At 39.4% G+C, this 9,502-nt stretch overlaps 1 protein-coding gene across 1 annotated transcript in view; it reads right to left on the reverse strand.

Moving 5' to 3' along the window:
• Positions 1-9,486, reverse strand: part of ERGIC2 (ERGIC and golgi 2) — a 36,358-nt gene extending 26,872 nt beyond the window's left edge. The window contains exon 1 of the mRNA XM_067696048.1: positions 9,357-9,486. The gene's annotated coding sequence lies outside the window, so the exon portion shown is untranslated. The remainder of the gene's footprint in view (positions 1-9,356) is intronic.
• Positions 9,487-9,502: the final 16 nt, after the last annotated feature.

Raw genomic sequence — 9,502 nt, forward strand, 5'->3', positions numbered from 1 at the left:
TCCTTTTTTAGGAATGTATCCGAAGGAAAATATCTGTGTTGTGCACAAAAATTTGATGAGGATATTTCTTGTATGGCTATTTTTAAATATTGAAGATAGAAACGAACTCCTCGTATCCAATATACAAATTACAGTGAATTAAAAGTTCTAAATCTATGTAAACACTGAAAATCTTATAAAAGAAAACATTTAATGATGTAAGAAAATACTCATAATACATTAAGCAAAGACCAGAAGGCCATATGCCAGTTTTATGGGAGACAGGGAAAAAGATATATGGGAAACAAACTGAAAGCCTGTACACAAAATGTTATAAGTAGATCATGGGAGGATTTTGTCTTCTTTACAAAATTTTGGATTTTCCAAATTATCTGCTTTTATAATAAAAATATTATTTAAAAATTGCTTGCTATTCTCTTTTTGATCAATATGCCAACTACATCTAAAATATGCTAGCCATAAAAATAACTGAAATCTCAAATATTTACATAATTTTTTTTTTTTTGCGGTACGCGGGCCGCTCACTGTTGTGGCCTCTCCCATTGCGGAGCACAGGCTCCGGACGCGCAGGCTCAGCAGCCATGGCTCACGGGCCCAGCCACTCTGCAGCATGTGGGATCTTCCTGGACCGGGGCAAGAACCCGTGTCCCAGCATCGGCAGGCGAACTCTCAACCACTGCGCCACCAGGGAAGCCCTTTATATACTTTTTTTATCTGACTGATTTATATAAATAATATTATAGGTGACACTACAAGCATTACCAGAAATCAAAGTTGTATTGATAAAATCAACACATAACAGAATAAGTTAAATGGTTGAAAAAGTCACTAAAAGAATGTCTCTAGAAGAAAGCAGAAAGACTTGTCTGAAATCTAAGTAGGATTAATACAGAAAGAACAGACCATAGAAAGAGTATTCATGGAGAAAAAAAGGAGACTCAGGGAAGTAAAAACTGGCAGTAATCATGAACACTGTCCAAAAGAGAGCAGGACCTAACCAGAGGCACTACTAATCAGTCCATGAAGGAGCCACTGCCCTAAAGTGAAGCTAAATGCATTAATGGGTTGATTTCATTTGCCATTATAAATACCCAACTAACTCCCCTTGCTGATTCCATGCTCAAAAGTGGCCTTCAGAATATAATTTTGCATTTCATGTATATGGTTTTCCTAAGGAAAAAAAAGAACATGTAGACAAGAGATGACAGTGTTTGATCCCCATGACAGTTATAAAACTGCTCTTCTCGGGCTTCCCTGGTGGCACAGTAGTTGGGAGTCCGCCTGCTGATGCGGGGGATGCGGGTTCTTGCCCCAGTCCGGGAGGATCCCGCGTGCCGCGAAGCGGCTGGGCCCGTGGGCCATGGCCGCTGGGCCTGCGCGTCCGGAGCCTGTGCTCCGCGGCGGGAGAGGCCACAACAGTGAGAGGCCCGCATACTGCAAAAAAAACCAAACAAACAAAAAACTGCTCTTCTCATCTGTAAATTAAGCTTCTGAGTGTTTATTAAGCATAAGCCATGTTCCTCAAGTTTGTTCAACTCAGTAATCAAATTTATTTTCTGTACCTGCTTAGCAGTAACGGCACCAAGACTGATCCTTCTTCCATCTTTCAATTTATACTCATTCTTTCCTACAGGGGCTAAATAATAAATATGTTCAAGCCGCTTATCTTTAAGACAAAACTCTCCACGTAAGCTCAAGTCCAACTCCAACTACTGTATAGATCTCCAGCTGCATATCTACAGCAAAACTTAAAGGTATGAGTTGTCCGTATTCATATACTGAGACTACTTCCTTGCCTCTCAACTAAATTTGCTCTCAGCAAGGTTATTAACAACTTGCTTAGTACCAAACCCAACGGACAATTTTTAGCCCTTAATCAATTTTGCTTCTGAGAAAATATATTTTCTCACTTATTCATCACTTCTTTTTCTCCTTGAAAGTCTCTTACCCTGGCTTAGGTAATACTATACTCCTGATTTTTGTTTTACCTCTAAGATATTCTTTGGCTTATTTTGCAGATTCTTCTTCCTCTCAGAGGGCACTAGGCCCTCCTCCCAACCTCCACACTTCCCCCAAGTGATCTCCCATCCCTTCCATTTCTATCTACATGTTGATTCCTCTCAAATCTTTATTCCCAGTCCAAATATTTCTGCAGACATGTATATCTTTTTGTCTTCTATTACATTTTCATTAGGGCATTCCAGAGACAATTCAGACAAAACAAGTCTAAAAATAAATACTTCACCCTACCAAACCTGTTTCTCCTCCTGTGTCCTTATATTCGTTAATGATGACACATGCACCCAAATGCACAAGCTAGAAACATAAGTTGCATCCTTAGACTTAAACTCTTCCTAAATTTCTCTCAAATCTGTCATTTCTTTTCCAGGCCCATTGAGAAGTTCCTTACTAGGAGCCTAGTCTCAGTTGCCATAATCCATCTCTGCATTGCTTCAATCTTCAATCTTTCAATTCACTCTCCACACAACAATCAATAATATTTTTAATACATAAAACTGATCATATAAATTTTATTTTAAAATATTTTTATAGGTCCCCATTACATTTAAAGAGTTTGGACCCTATCCTAACATGGTTTACAAAGCACTCAAAACACAGGCCCTGCTTACCTCGCTTCAAAACCCAATCCCTCAAAGTCTTAGTTCCAACCATACTAAATCACTTTCTATTCCTTAAACATGCTATTCTCTCTACTATAAATATCCTTCCCCCACTCCCCCACCTCTACATTTGGCTAACTCCTATTTACTCTTCAAGTCTGTCTAAATCTCTCTCTCAGGGGAAAAAAAAAACTTCTATGACCTCAAACATATGAGTTATAGCATGGCCTCCTAGAACACTGTGCCTTTATCACACTATTTATACTTGCTTGTTTAATTTTGTTTTCTCCATTGTAATTTTAGGGCAGGAACCATGTCTAACTTAATCTTTGTATCTCCAATGCACAGCAGGTTACTTGATAAATATTTATGGAAGGAAGGAAAGAAGGAAGGTGGGAAATTTCCCCAGAAAAACTCACGGTAGCACAGCTTTCCAATCAAAACAGTCATACTTAGATAAGTAAATATGTAAAAATATAAGATCTACAAGAAGAATTTTTGTTTTGCTCACTACAGTATATCCCTAGCACCTACAACAGTGGTTGGCACATAGTAGGTATAGCATTGTTGAGCAAATGAATAAAACTGTGAATTTTACTTTCTAAATTTTCTATATTGTAATGAGCTCTATAAATGCTTTCTTGTAAATTACATGTACGTATAAAGATATGGAAAGCAGCTAGTTTTACCAACCCTCTAACACTTCATATAACCTATCCGGCACTCCTCCCTTAATCATCTAACTAGTGTACTCACTTGGCTCTCTCCCAGCCTCTGGCTCTTCCATTCCTAGTTTTCACAATTCCACGGCCTGACCCTGAGGGCATGCATAGGGCACTCTCACTGCCTCTCCCCCATCCCGGGATAGAAAGGTGGACAACAGCAGGCTGTGTCTCACCTTCTGCTAAGACAGCTCTATTCTACAATGGAGCACCTTGCCACTCTGCTGCTGCTCCAGTCCCATTCCTGTTAGCTCAGCATTAACCTACAACCAAAAATTCGTTCCACCTCGAATACCTGCCAATCTACTCTATAGAGCCACTGTTCTGATATGAACAAGTCATCCAATAACTTCCAGTTTTTCTAAAAGCAATCCTTCTACCTGCTCTTTATGAAACATAACGTTCTCCTGGTGGTAATTATCTTTGAATCATACTTCATTTCTGAGACTCACAGGTAAAGAAGTAGCATGTTTTAACATGATATCTCAACCATCTCTTCCCTTTTCAAGTCTATCTTCTAATAATAATAATAAACACACATACTACATTAGAATTATAGCTAACTTTCATATTATGTGCTAGGTATTATTTGAAGCACTTCATATATTAAATTCATTTAATCCTCTAAAGGACTCTACAAAGTAAATACTATTTTTATTCACTTATAGATAAGGAAACTGAGGCACAGACAGTTAAGTATTTTCTTTTTTTTTTTTTAATATTTATTTATTTGGTTGCACCGGGTCTTAGTTGTGGCAGGCGGGCTCCTTAGTTGCGGCTCACCAGCTCCTTAGTTGCGGCTTCTGTACTCCTTAGTTGCAGCACACGGGCTCTTTGGCATGCAAACTCTTAGGTGCTGCATGCATGTGGGATCTAGTTCCCTGACCAGGGATTGAACCCGGGCCCCCTGCATTGGGAGTGCGGAGTCTTATCCACTGCGCCACCAGGGAAGTCCCCAGTCAAGTATTTTCAAGGCCCACACAGCAGGTGGTAGAAACTGGATTCACTGCCAAGCAGCTTGGCTCCAGAGTCCATACTCCAACCCACAGTGTACACTAACTCACTTCAGCACTTGATTCATCTTCCATTAACACCTGGATATACTTAGAACTTCCTTAATGACTTCAGCACCTGGATCATTCACTGCACTTCTTCCCCATTCCATCACCACCCTATGACACTCAGTCTCGGGCACTCATTCAAAATGATAATCCTTTTACCATGTAAGCCTAACAGATATTCTCCAGTGACTTCCATCTTAATTCTATACAAAGCCACACACGAACAAGGCCATGCTTTGGCTCCTCTTAACTTTTAAAACTGTTCCACCTCTAATATCCAAATCACCAATTTTCCTCTCTGAGCAGAAACAATTATCTTGCCAGCTCTTTAATTTCCTCACTAGGGAAGAATCTACTCTTCATTTTCCCTGTGTTCTCAATCCCTTGGATTCCTCCCAGTCATTCAGTTCCACTGCTCCCATTCCCACTCTATTTGCCTCTCCATCCAGCTCAGTCAGACATTTTCAAAAATGCATTTAGAAAGACCCTAGATCAGTGGTTTCCAGAACCACAGAACTGCCATTCTGTTACAAAAGTTTCTAGTCTGTACCTAAGTGAAAAAAAACAAGGACAATATAGGATTCTTTTTTTAAGTTAAATTTATTCAGTTTAAAAATCTGTCTTTTATTCTGAGATTATTTCCTTCCTTTTTTTTAATGTGTCAAATGTCCTTTCTTTTATGAAATGATAAAATTAGATAAAGTTTTTTGTTTGTTTGTTTTTGGATATCTTTCTTTAATAAAATTAAAAACTGCAATTCTAGGGCTTCCCTGGTGGCGCAGTGGTTGAGAGTCCGCCTGCCGATGCAGGGGACACGGGTTCGTGCCCCAGTCCGGAAAGATCCCACATGCCGCAGAGCGGCTAGGCCGGTGAGCCATGGCCGCTGAGCCTGTGCGTTCGCAGCCTGTGCTCACCAACAGGAGAGGCCACAACAGTGAGAGGCCCATGTACCGCAAAAAAAAAAAAAAAAACTGCAATTCTATATCAGTCCTTAAGTCCAGCCCCTTTCCCTGATTTTTTCTATACATTTTTTTGTACTGGTTAACAAAATTTAGGCGCCATTATGCTAGATTCCTTTGCCCATTAGTTGGTGATGCTCTTCATACTTTGACAATCTCCAGTCCAGTATCATATCTTCAATTTCTCTCCTGAACTGTTGTGTATACTAAAAAATAAAACAAGCAAATTCCAGGAAGTCACTGATAACAACTGAGACTAAGACAATGCTTTGAAAAACTGCATAAGAAATAAGAAACCACCTTTCATGCTGGAACACAGAGACACATTATCAACACTCAATCTAAGAAATGTCAAACAGCTAGTATTTCATCATCTGTGTCCACGTGAATATAATGAAACTATCAGATGCTTTGCCAAAATTAAAATATAGAATTCATGACACTTTTATGGTCTGCTGAATTAAGTTTAATTACTTCTTCAAACAAAAATAGAGGCATAATTTATCTTCTGCTACCCACACTTTATGAGCTAACTTCTATTTTTAATGTATATTTAACAATATGAGAAATATTTAATTGGTTAATACACATGGCCATTGTTGTGAGTTGAACTATGTCTCCCAAAAGGATACTTTTAGGTCCTCACCCCTGGTATCTGTGAATGGGTCTTATTTGGAAATATTTGGGTTTTTAAAGATGTTAAGAGACCATACTGCATTAAGGTGGCCCAAAATCCAATGACTGGTGCCCTTTTAACAAGGCCATGTGAGAATACACAGACACACAGGGGAGAATGCCATGTGAAGACAGGCAGAGATTAGAGTGATGTATCTACAAGCCAAGGAGCCAAGGATTGCCCAGATGCTAGAAGAGACAAGGAAGGTTTCTTTCCTAGAGCTGTCAGAGGGAGTATGGCCCTGCTGACACCTTGATTTCAGTCTGGTAGTCTCCCAAACTGTAAGAGAACAAATTTCTAGTTTTTAAAGCCATCCAGTTGGTAATTTGTTATGGCAGTCCTATGAAACTAACACAAGCCATTAATAACAATGAGAAAGGAGATGGAACAAGTATTATCCAGGCTATCACTGAACTTCAGAAACGAAAAGCAAAACTATGACTTATATGTAATTTTAAACTACTTGACAATATTGCATTAGAATACAATAAATTTTATGAAAGATAACTTAGTTTCACTTTACAAACACTAGACATCAAAAAAGTACTCATTCTTTTTACTTTAAAACTTTTTACAACAGAGTTACATTTTGTTTTTAAAATTATTTACACTAACATAATTCAAACAAATCTAATAAACTTCCAAGTGATTTAAAAAAAAAGGTTTACTTGGAAGCCAAGTAAGATGGTATAAATGTGAGTTTTTTGTGATCAAAAACACTTGGGGGACTTCTAGGCACTTACAAGCTATGTGATGAATTTGAAAAGATCCTCAACTTCTCAGAATTCTTTTATAATTTTGTTTTAAAAGGAGGGAGGGAGACATAATGGTTACCTCACAGTTTTTAATCAAGATAAAAATGAGTCATTTGATAAATATCTATTTCTAATTCTCAAAAGAAATGCAAAGACTTGTAGGATATTTGAGGTTTATGTTAAAGTCTTTAGGAAGGTGGGAAAGTGAAGTTAGGCGATAATAACATGAATAGACTGAGGATTATACAAATTGATAGAATGAAAGTTAAAAGAAGAGACTATAGAGTGATGGCAACACAACAATTTGTAAGTACCTAGTAGCAAGATGAAGCAAAGACAAACATCCTCCTCCTCAAAGAATGGTTTGACTACAGTAACTACTCAATAAAAGCATACAAAAGTGAATTAAATTAATTGAATTAAGCAAGTAAGGAAAGTGTGAGGAAAAGGTCAGAGACACATGAAATTATATATATATATATATATATATTTTTTTTTTTTTTTTTTTTTTTTTTTTTTTTTGCGGAGCAAAGGCTCCAGTCGCAGAGGCTCAGCGGCCATGGCTCACGGGCCCAGCTGCTCCGGGGCATGTGGGATCTTCCTGGACCGGGGCACGAACCCATGTCCCCTGCATCGGCAGGTGGACTCTCAACCACTGGGCCACCAGGGAAGCCCACATGAAATATATTGACAACAGAATGAAGGTCTCCAAAAGCAAGGAGAATGGGTTAACAAGGCACCTAGGGCAGAAATGACCTAGAACTGACCTAGACTTAAGTAAGACTGCATGGAGTAGTAGAAAGAGGAATCTGTACCTTAGTAATTAAGAGAGGATAACGGCTTAAGAAAGCAAGCAATTGGAAGATGGAGTTTAAGGACATTTTAACCATATAGACTGAAGAGTTTAATCAATTTTGGAATCCAAGAAATTACTTATAAAAGCATCTTCTTCAGTCTATATTTTGACTAAGAACAAAGGCAACATTTTGTGAGTAGGTATAGAAGTTAGAAAACAAAAATTTAAAAATAACAAGAGCTAACATTTAATGAAAGTTAACTGTATGTCAGGCATTGTTCTAGGTGCTTTGTATGTTTTAGCTCACTTGATCATCACCACTCACTTTCTGAGCTGTATTATTATTATTCCCATTTTGCAGATAAGGAAACTACGACAGAAAGAGGTTAATTTACCCATGATGACATTAAGAGGCAGAATCAGAATAAATATAGAAAAACTGTTGAATAGGATTTGGAGCATGCACAGACTGCCTAAAGAGTAACTTCTATTAAAAATGTTTCACTACTTCTTCCAATTAAATGACTAATCCTCAAAGAAATTTATTATTTTTTCTAATTCTTTTTTGATGCTGTTGTTCCAAACTAGTACTGATTTCCTCTGAGACTTTCAAGCTTGATATATTTTTATGATTTGTACCCTCAACCAATTACAGCAGTCAGTTGTGATTGAAGTTCATCATCAAAAAGAAAGAAATTCCGCCCCACGTTCTCCCCCCGAAGAAAACCATGAAATTTTTTTTTCATGTTTTTCCTCTAAGAGAACTGGAATAATTGCATCAATTTGGAAATATCAATAAACAAATTAAGTAAACAAACATAAGTCCTGAATTCTTCAGTGAACAAGCCTAATTCATTTCTTTATAATGGCTGTACACTAGAGTTCAATGAAATACCTAAGTACAACTGCAAACAAATAAATAAATCCCGTTTTTAACTGTATCTTTATCTGCTTCTGTATCTTCATCTTTAACTGATTCTGAAAGCCAGTCTTGCATCATTTTAACCGGTATTTTGTAACTTTGTGTTGTCTCGAGGGCACTAAATCCTAAATATAAAAGTTACTGGAACGTGTTTTCTCAAACAATGAACTATTAATTCTATATACTACCAATACCCAAAGCTATTCTCTACCACGAGCTGACATGTTATCTAACAAGGGCTTCTTAACTCTTCAAGGGTTTCAGAAAAGTAGTGACACTCGGACCTGTCTCTCCTACAGCATCTCACCCTGCCCTGCCCCTTTCTCAATTTCCTAAGCGGCGTGCGAACCTCCCGAGGCGAGGCCAAGACCTCGTTCTTTCTTAGAGAGCACAACTTGCTGCGAAGAATTTGGTATCTGAAATGGGGATGGGAGCCAGACACCCGGGACGATCGGGACACTATCAGGCTGGTCTTCACAACGCGGGACCCTCCGCCCCTGCGGGCGGGAGGAGCCACCGGGGCACGGGGCACTGTGAGAAGCAATGGGCCAGGGTCAGCAGCTATGGGGACGCAGCTAAACTCCTTCAAGTTGGAAGACAGCGGAGAGACATTGGACCAGGAAAAGGGGAGCTTCCAGGCGCAGCGCTGCCCAGGGTCCTGCCAGTAACGACCCCGGGGAAGGTAAGTAGACCGGCTCCCCGGTCCGGCCCGCTCTCCGGAAGAGAGGAACTAAGACAGGGAGCTAACGCTATGACGGGCTCTCACCCCTTTAACCACATTCATGCCCTGAACAGCCCTGGAACAAACGAGAAAACAGCACCCGGCGACGTTTCAGTATTTTACCTCGTCCTACGGTCCCAGCCGACCGCCATGTTTCACAGAAGCCCGGTCGCCCGGGCTCCCGTTTACCCGGAAATATCGCGAGAACAAAAGCGACTACCACCGTGGAAAACGACAGCCGGGGGGGGGGCGGGGAAACGGTGTAGAGT

Source organism: Pseudorca crassidens, chromosome 11 (genome assembly GCF_039906515.1).
Source record: "Pseudorca crassidens isolate mPseCra1 chromosome 11, mPseCra1.hap1, whole genome shotgun sequence".
NCBI lineage: Eukaryota > Metazoa > Chordata > Mammalia > Artiodactyla > Delphinidae > Pseudorca > Pseudorca crassidens.